The sequence below is a fragment of the Desmodus rotundus genome, chromosome 5 (assembly GCF_022682495.2).
Source record: "Desmodus rotundus isolate HL8 chromosome 5, HLdesRot8A.1, whole genome shotgun sequence".
In the NCBI taxonomy this organism is placed as follows: Eukaryota; Metazoa; Chordata; class Mammalia; order Chiroptera; family Phyllostomidae; genus Desmodus; species Desmodus rotundus.
The window spans coordinates 71,673,809-71,684,403 of NC_071391.1; positions in this window are offsets into that span (position 1 = coordinate 71,673,809).

Here is a 10,595-nt window from a genome sequence, read left to right on the forward strand (position 1 = left end):
CAAAGATCATATGAAAGCTCAGAATTCATCCAAGTGACTCTGAGACTGCCCATGATAAAACATTTTCTACTGTGCTGGGAGACATTGCGCTTGAGATTTCAGAACCTCTGTGGTGCCTCAGGAAAAGTGGGTGGAAGAGAAGTTCAAGACAAAGGAGGCCAGTATCATCCCATTTATTTTAGTTCAAGTGACACTAGCTGTTCTAACATCTTAACACAGCAGCCTCAGTGACTTAACGCAGTACAGAGTTACCTGTCCCAATAGCACAGTCTGGGGTGGGTAGCATGGCCCAGCAGCCTCCCACATCAATATTCAGACACCCAGGCTCTTTCCATTTTGTGGCTCTACCTTCCCCATGAAGGTCAGAGTTTTTCCTATTCAGCTTGTAGGTGAGGACAGCAATGATAAGAAATGTATACCTATATATCTGCTTTTGCCCAGAAATGACACACAACACTTCTGCCACATTTCGATGGCCAGAGCTCAGGCACATGGCTTCACCTAGCTGTGTACCCAGGAGGAAAGGGAAATGGGCTTGATACGACAAAGCAGTAAACCAAAAACAAATAGTTAACTGAAATAAAGATGTGAGACCACAGTGCCGGAACAAGCCTGACTCCTCCTGATCCACTATTTTGTTTAGTTTTGATGACAGTCTGAATCTTCTTTCTAATTCTCTTTCTATCTTTACTTTGCCCCATACAAAGCTCAATTGTAGAACTTTACAATGTGTGCTTCTATGGATAGTCTTTCTCTTCCAGCCTTATATTTCAGTTCTATATTTATTTCCTAATATAGAACTAAGTATATTCAGTTCTATACTTATTTCCTCCTTACTCAGATTTTTTAAATCAATTTTGTGAAGATGGATTTGTGTATGAAACAGATGCTTTTGTGTTCTGGCTTTTGGGGTGAGCCCAAACCAAGATTCAAAGTCTGGTTGTTTGTTAAGGATCTTATAAATTTGTTTTGGGCCCCTCTGGGGTCTAAGTTCTGATAAGAAAAGTGTTTGTTTATCTGTGTGTCTAGGAGGAGAAAAAGGAAGTTATGGAGGTGCAGCTGTGTGCTCCGGTGTGTGGGGAGACAAATGAGGGCCTCAGAGGCAGCGGCCCCAGCCCAGATGCGAGCCTCTGTTGAATGCTGAGGACCCCAGGTTGCAGATGTTGGCTCAGGACAAACTTTATGAAACAAGGCAGTGAGATGACAAAGTGCAACCAGAGGGAGAGCATGGGCCTAAGTCCTTTCCACTGCCACAAACTGCAGTGCAGCTTTGCCACAGAAATGCAGTGTGCCTAGCAGCGGAGAGTGCCCTCAGGATATCATCAGCCACAGAGATGGTGAGACGTGGCTCAGTGCAGACCAAGAGCACAGGTGCGTGAATGTGGACTTTCTCCCCGCTGGGAGAATCTCTCAGAAGGAGCTCCGGGGTTGGTTGTTGTTTGGTTTTGAAAGTGTGCTGAGGTTCTCCAGAAAGAGGTAGAGAGAAATTGTTACTGTAATTAAGAGATTAATGCCGGTATGAATGAGACCTCCTTCCTACTCTCAAGCTGGGTTGAGGCTTGGGCTATTGCAGTTTCATTAATTTTTGTAAGTCACTTTAAACTTTTTGAAAATGAGATCAGGCTTGTCAAGAGTTTTTGTCCCCCCCAAAATGTATGTTGAAGTCCTAACCCTAGGTACCTGTGAATGTGACCTTATTTGGAAATAGGGTCTTTGCAGATGTGATCCAGTTAAGATAAAGTCATTATTAGAGTGAGCCCTAACTTAATGTGAGTGGTGTCCATATAAGAAGAAGAGAAGATACATACAGAGATGCAGAGATTGGAATGATGTGCCTATTAGCCAAGGGACACCAAGAAATGCCAGCAACCACCGTAAGCTAGGAAGAGGGAAGAAATGATCCTTCCCCAGAGCCTTCAGAGAAAGCATGGTTCTAGCGGTACTTTGATTTTGGACTGTTGGCCTCTGTAACTGTGAAAGGACACATTTGCATTTTGAGATACCCAGTTTGTGGTCAGTTATTATAGCAGCTCCATGAAATCAATGCAGGGGCTGTTACTAATTATTAAAATGTGAACGTAGAAAAACAGCCGACATAAATATCTGGCATTTCTATTTTATAAATACTTTTATATCTCTGCCTTCTTTTGTGATCAGTAAAGAATAGAGGATGTGACCTGAGAAGTCTCTTGGTCCTTCAGAATTAAAGGTGAGCTTCCTGCTCAGATAGACAAAGCAATGCATGCCACTGTAGCCAATTTCCCCATGATGGAGTTAAAAAATTTAAAGAGAGAGAGAGAGAGAGAGAGAGAGAGAGACTGCCCAGACAAGTTCCTTTCCAAATTGGACATGAGGGCTTGCATTTTATTCCTTTGAAGTCTGGCATGGTAGCTCTTCCAAATTGGGTAGAGGCTGTTCAGGAACACCCTGAGGAAAGCAAGAGACCTCTACACAGGTAAGCTTATGGTTGTGAGTATATGAAACAGAGTTTATTCTTGTATTACTATTTACTCATTCTTGTAATTATTTTCCTAGGAACAACCGTAAAGCTGCTTCCACCCCACCCTGTAAGGCCAGTAGCTGAGAATGAGGGAGTCCGCCACACCTTCCTATATCACCACCATTCTGGTGCCTGACATGGTGTGGCTGCTCAGCTATTGTGGGATTCATTTATCTGTGCCTGTTTTTCTCCTACTAGAACACATGCTCCTTAAAAGCAGGAACCATGTTTTAGTTTATACGTAGTCAGCTCTGGCAGCTATTGTTTTTATCTTTCTAGCATGCTTTCCTTCCTCCCCTCTGGTAAGGTGTCTGCTTTCCTTTGGGGACCTCCTCCTCACTCATGTTGTCCTGGTGGGCTTGCACTTATGATTATTTCCCCATCCAGTGGGGTGGGCATGTGACCCAGAGAGGGCCAACCTTAATTTGGTGCCCCTTCAAAGCCATGGATTAGTCCAAGGGTGAGCATATGATTCAAGGTCATAACATCAGAGTCCTTCATAAAATTCTCTGAATTGGAGGGAGTAGGGTAACCATTTTTCTTGTATTCCAAGGTAAAAAAAAAAGTTGCTTTGGCTGCAACAGCCCTCTTTCCTGATGCCAAGTAAACCTGTCTGCAGGAAAAGAGAATGAGGCCAAGACACTGGGAGAATCAGAGACAAGCAGTGACTTGCAGAGTGAGGAGCCTTGAGTCCCCCACTGCAGCCTCTGGGTAAGGCTTTAGCTCTTATACTTCCTCCTTTGATTCTGTCACCTCCCCAGGATCGCCGCAAGCTACATAATCCAGTCAGTCCTACTTTTTTGTTAAACTAGTTTGAACTGAATTCTTGTTGCTTACTAACAAAAGAATCCTGAAGTACACATGGTTCTATACTCAAGGCTCATTGCAAATATTAATTATGAAAAGCATTTATACTACCAAGCTCTGTCAAAATGCTTTATGAATATTAATTCATTCAGAAATAACACCATTAGGTAAGTACAGATGGCCCCCAACTTATGATAGTTCAACTTACAATTTTTTGACTTTACAGTGGTATGAAAGTGATACGCATGTACTTGGAATTTTGGATTTTGATCTTTTCCCAGGCTAGCAATATACAGTACGATACTCTCTTGTGATGCTGGCGGGGCGCAGGGAGCCACAGCTCCAGTTAGGCACATGATCAAGAGGGTGGACAACGGATACTCTACAGTGTAGTATTACATGTGTTTTTGACTCATGATATTTTCAATTTACAATAGGTTTGTTGGGGTGTAGCCCACTGTAAGTTGAGAAGCCTCTGTACTTCTGTGTTCCCTCGCAAGTCCTAGTCCAGCCCTGTGCATTGAGTTAGCGTCTTCTCTACAGAGCTCTTTAATGTGACTCACAGATTGTGAAACGCACAAATGGTTAGTTTAGAGTCCTGATACTTTATAATTTGACTACATGACATTTCTGTTTGCTTCATATTTCCATCAAGTGAGGGGCGGCTTCTGTTCCTTTCTATTTCATGTGGATGATCTCCATAGATCCTCATACAGAAGGAACTAGACTTCCAAGGCAATTTAATATTCAGAGGGGTGTACCTGAAAACCAACCTGGAGGTAAGAGTGGGTGAACTAAATTAATTGTCCTCGAATCTCATGGTTTCTTTACATCATACGTACAGTCTAAACCATTGTTTCTGGAATTTTTTCATGGTACAGACAGTGGAACAGGGGAAAACAACCCCATGAAGTTACAGAGTAACTTTTTTTTTTTTTGCCCATTCAGATCTGTACATCCACCCTCATCCACTTCTCTGTCACTGTAAAGACTTTTTAAATGATGCAAAGAATTACTTTCTCTTAAGATAGTTTATCACTGAAAAATATTACAGAGATAAATGGAAGAAAAAGTCAGAATTAACTCTTACTAAACATCTTCAATGTGCCAGGTATAATGGTTTATTACTATGTACATGCATTGTATCATCTAATAAGGGTTTATAGAGAATTAAATTATATAATACATGTAAAGTGCTTAGCACAGAAGCTGGTATATAGAAATACCAAAAATAGTAGTGCTCTAAAACAGGCAAATAAAACAAGAATAAATGTGAAAGCAGAAACATAGCAGGTACAAATTTCTGGCATTTCTGTTTGACAGATATTTTTTGTATCTCTGCCTTCTCTTGTGACCAGTAACTAATTATTAGCTATAAGGTACTTATTATTATCATTATTATTTTATTATTAACTATGAAGTTGTTATTATCCTTATTTTACAGATAAGAAAGCAGAGGCTCAGAGCCATTGAGTACCTTTCTTAAACTCACAGCTAATATGTAGTAGAAATGGGGTTTTGAATAAGGTTTCTATGCTAAAAGCTTGTGTCAGTCAAAGTCCAACCAGAGCAACAGAGCCAGTAGGAGATACATGGGAAGAGATTTGTTGCAAGGAATTGGCTTATACAATTGTGGGAACTGCCTAGACAAGTTTGAAATGTGTAAGGTAAGCTGTTAGGAAAGACAGGCTGGAATTTTGAGGCATGGGCTGAGGCTGCTGTCCACAGGCGGAATTTCCTCTTTTTCAGGGAAGCCTCAGCTCTGTTCTAAAGGCCTATCAACTGATTAAACCAGCCTCACCTACATTATTTATGATAATCAATTGATGATAATCAATTGACTATGGACACTAATTACATCTACAAAATACCTTCACAGTAATGCCTACATTAGTGTTTGATTGAGTGTTGACTATAGACTAGCCAAGTTGACACATCAAAGATTATCACAGCGTTCTTTCCATTTGACTTCTATATTGTATCTTCTTCAATAAATGTCTCTATTTGTCATATTACATGGCTGGAAACCTTCTGCACAGACCTCGTATATAGTTAGATACATATTAAGGGAAAATTCAAAAGGAGATTAAGATATTAAAACTCTTACCTCAATTTACCTACCCATCCCTCCCCCAGATAAATTGGTTTCCTCAGTCAGGCAATCCTAAAGCATCTCTGTACATCTCCTGTCACAACACCAATCAAACTTTCCTGTAATTTTTGGTTAATTGTCTGGCTTCCCTCATGGACTGTCAGCTCTGGGAGGGCAGGGGCCATATTCATGTGTTTCCCACTGTATTCCCAGAGGTTAGTATGAACTTGGTAGGTGCTCAATATTTGTCAAATGAATAAGAGAGGGTAAGAGAGAGTGGGCAGCCCTAGGTTCTTTGCCTTGATTTTTCTGGACCTCTGGCTTGGCTACCGGCAGAAGAAGATTTGGTATGAGCCATGAAAGGAGGCAAAATCTAGTGATGGAAGACCCAGATAGGGTTTGGCTTCAAGGTCACACAGAAGACCTGGCCAAGTCCCTAACAAGGAGAGTATAAGAAAGGGATCACTGAATCAGAGCTCCCCACAGTTAGGTTACAAGTGTGCTGGGATATTGATCCCTAAGTCTATCAGGTAGGGCCTAGGATAGATGGAGCTTACTGGTATTCACCTCCAGCCAGGAGCAGCTTCAGGCACTTATTCCAACGTGCCAGATAACTATTCTCATGAATGATATAAAATGGAGAAAACAAAGCTGGGACGCACTATACTGGATGAATAAGGACATGGTCCTGGCCTAGAGCATGATGAAGTCTTATGTGGGAGGCACTGGGCATTTGGAGGCCTACAGGACCATTCAAGGGCACGGCTAACTGGAGAAGACTGAGCTGCTCTGGAAAAATAATCAGGAGATAGGGCACATGGGATCTGTCTATGGTGCTGAACCAGGTCCCAGCCAGGTTGATCCCATCTTCTCTCTTACTTGACCCTGATCACTACTACTTTGACCATATGCTTTCTTTTTTAATAAAGATTTTATTTATTTATATTTAGACAAGGAAGGGAGGGAGAAAGAGAGGGAAAGAAACATCAATGTGTGTTTGCCTCTTGTTTACCCTCTACTGGGGTCCTGGCCTGCAACCCAGTCATGTGCCCTAGACTGGAAATGGAACTGGTGCCCCTTTGGTTTTCAGGCTGACACTCAATCCACTGGGCCACACAAGCCAGGGCTGATCTTTTGCTTTCTTACTGGTCTCAGAACCATGATCCTAACCTCATCTCATTAGACCATTGCAACAAATTGTGGGAAATTCATGTGTGATGCGGACCCCGGCCCGCAGGATCTGGTGTTGTGTCTGCAATATACAAATACACATGGACTACAGAAATCCTCTGGAGAAAAAGGGATGGCATGGCCACTCTCTAAGTGAGAGAGGGCGAGAGGGCTAGAGAGAGCCCAAGAGAGAGCCGTCCCCCACCTGGACAGGCTTTTATTGCTTTTCTGGGCACATTACATGGAAGATGGTCCTCATTTACTATGCACAGGTTCACCACAGCTGATTACCTTTTAAGGACAACAAAGGACAGAATACTGCTAATTACTTCAAAGACAAGGATGTTACAGCTCAAGGGGGAAACTGGTCACACTCCATACTTGGGTGGTTTAGCACAGACTTTAGGAAGTTAAAGATACTCAGTAAACATTTGCTGCCTCAATTCAGAGTGAGGGAGTTTTAGCAAGAGCAAGTCTCATAGAGGTCAAGGTACAATGCAGGCCTGATTTCCTACTGGAGAACCTATCCATGGACGTGGGTCCTGCCCACCAACCTCACTCCCCACTGGCTTTTCTGAGTGGGGGCTGAGTCACATTTCCCATGCTTGGAACAGTTCCCCACACATACGTGCCCAGCCCAGAGCATTTACTATGCCTGAGGGTGTCTCTGCCCTCAATCCTGCAGAAATCTGCCCCTCCCCCAAACCCTCCTTTTTTGAATCTTATTTCCTGCTGTATCTGTGGTTTTAAATGTGGTAACTAGGGGCTCATGGTACAAAGCCAAGGGAATTGCTGAACTGGAAAAGGGAAGTACAGCTGGGCATGGCTGCATGTGCTTCACTGAGTACTAGTCTGAGCTCTGATAGAAAGAATCCCAGTCCAGAATGGAGTCTGCCAGTATTAGTCAGGATAGGCAAGGTTGTGCTCTGATAACAAACAATCCCCAAATCTTCTTGTTTGACCACAGGAAAATTTCTTGCTAAAGCAAAGTCTGCTGCAGAACCTGGTGACTCAATAGAGTCACCAGGTGTTGGCTCATCATTTCAGGCTGCTTACTCTTATGGCACCTTTATATCAAAGCTTGCTTCCATATGTTGAAAGTTGAGTTGACCAGCAAGAATTAAATGCTTTGGCCCAAAAGTGACACAAATCGCTGTTATTCTCATTTTATTGGCCAATTATGACATGAACAGCCATGTCTAACTTCAAGGGGAAAGGAAGGCACAATCCTCTGCTTACCCGGAAGCAGAGGAGAACCAGATGTTGGTGGTCATTTGTATTGTCTACCACACTGCCTGGCATAGAGCCTTGATTTAATGAACTTTAAGTCAGATATACCTTATTCATGAGGACCAGCTCTGCTACTCACAAGAACAAGTCACTCCATTTCCCTGAGTCTTATTTCTTCTCTATGTGTAAAGTGGATATGATACTTGCAAATGAGCTAATGTAATTGCAAGTGTTTGGAGAGCTGTAATCATTGGCTTTTGTTAAAATGAATAGAAGTCCTTGTAAGATTTATTAGAAGAGGGATCTGAGGTTTCTAAATAGAGAAACAACAAAGTATAAAAATACCCTCAGGAGAACTATTTCTAGCACCTATGATTAGAAAAGGACCAATTTTTCATTGGGTCCTCCCTTGGTCCTTACTGCCTTGTACAACTATTTTTCATGTGTCTTTTACCCATGAATTGTTGATTGACTCTTCATGAACATATTTAGAGTTTGGGAGAAAATGAATAGCATTCCTCTTTTCTACATGATTTTTGGGAACCAAGTGAAAATAGAAAGGAGTGAGTCCCAAGGAGAGTAAAATATCAGATTTTTTAATAATAAAGCTGACACTGGAGAACACAACAGTATATGCAACAGTGGATTTCTTAAAACTGAATCCTAGAACTAGACAGATATACCTCCTAAAATCGTTCTGAAGTATACTGAGTGCGATGAAAGAAATAGGGAGCTATGGAAGCAGGAAAGGGAAAATCACTTCCCTGACCTTAGCACTATAATAGAATAAAATAATCAGTCTTTCTGATCCCATCTTGCTTGAGTCTGCCCAGTTCCAGTAACATCCCTGTTAGCAACTTCTGCCTAGTTGTGCACATAGAATTGCTAATCTTTAAAGAGATCTAACCTGTAGCCTAGGAATTACTGAAACAACTCCCAGCTCAAAACTCCCTCCAAGGAGATAAGGAAGGTATGTTCAAAATAATGATTGTTTATCAAAAGCGTTCAGGAACATTATGACTGGGACCACAGCAACCAGAGTTTGTTGACCAAAGGCAAAGAATTTTCCCCAATCCCCTTGAACTCTTGCTGACATCCAGATGTTGGTGGTCATCAATCACCTCCTGACCTCAAACCATTTCTATTTTCACCTCTCCTTGACCTAAAAGAAGCCTGAATTCTGTATTTTCTCAAGATGGTTTAGGACATTAGTCTGCCATCTTCCTGGCTTGCTGGCTTTCCAGATAAAGTTGCTTTCCTTGCCCCAACTCCTTGTCATTCAACTTATTGGCTGTTGAGTGGTGAGTAAGTGGGTCATCACTTAATTACAGTGCCAATCACAAGATGAGTATAGAATAGTATGCAGGCCCATTGTCCACGGGTGTGAACTGTATCACTAGAGGGGATGTTATATTCTATGTGCATCCCTCCCACTCACCCAGAGTTGTGGCTGCAAATACTGACCCTTGCAGAAAGAATGAGTAACTTTTGGGGGCTCTAAACTGCTTTGAAGGTCTGATGGTCTGGTGAAAGACAGGGATATCACTGTCCCTAGAAAGGTACACATACTTATATTGATTCTGCAAATAATTTCAGGAGCGGCACAAACTGCCTGAAGTCCATCTCTGGAGAGATAGTTAAGGATTCCTTGTGAAGATGACTTAGAAAATGCTATATAGTTTTGGCATTTTGCAATTCTAAGGCAACCTTCTGATTAGATTGCAGGCTTTCCCTGACAACAACCTGGGGAAAATGCACAAATGCTAAAGTTAAGAGACCACTTACGATATCCAAGGCATGCATTAGTAGAGAGCACAAAAGGCCCAATACTGAAAAGCTCAGGAAAAATCTGTAGTAGCCATTAAGTCAGCGTTTGGAAGGATGAATTTGTTTCTCTCTCTTTTGACATTTAAAAATTCCAGCTATCTTTATGTTTAAAAGGAAGAGAGAGAGAGAGAGGTAAACCACTCCTGTGGTTTCTGTGCCATTGGTATTGATTTGGGAATCAATGACAGGCTTTGTTGACTGGCTTTGATGCTGCAGGGGGAGCGGATTTGCGCCAGGTTCTAGCTTGCCATTTCTGTTGCCTTCCCAGCGGTTGCTGCCAGTCACCTCCAATCCCTGCTCCCGACACGATTTTGCTTCTGAAGTCATGTGGAGGAGAAAGACACACAGGGATATGTGAGGTGCTGACCTTGATGGAGCTTTGAGATCTCCTCCTAGGATGTGGTGGACCCCCTAGGAAGACACAGGTGAGTGTATATAAATCTTTCAGCTGCTTTATGACTATGAACAAAAGTGCCTCATTTCTTCCATTTCCTCCCTTAGTTAATTTATCATGAAGTGATAATGCAATATCTCAAAGCAGATTTTTAAAAGACTTCCCTCTTAATGTGAAATATCCTCATCTTTTTGTGGGAAGAAACTGATTTTCATTTCCCCACAGATATAGGACCAGTGAGAGGGCAGGCCCAGGCCCCGAGGGCATACAATCCCCCAAGGACACTGGAAAATAGGAGTGGTGAGAGTGTGGACAACAGGACTGATATTTCCTCCTCAAAAGGACTTTCTTCTCCTGAGAGCCCTGTCCAGAAAAGTGAGAAGGCAGGACAAAGGCAGTAACCACCTGCTGGGAGAGCTCTCCGGGGAATTAAGATCCTCCATCCTTGCCAGCTTAGACTTGGCTAAACGGAAATTTTATATAGGCATTTAATTTATTACTTATGCAGTGGTTTGAACCAGCTGTTCTCAAGCCTCAGAATCATCTGGATGTTTGTTAAAATAGCTGGTGAAGAT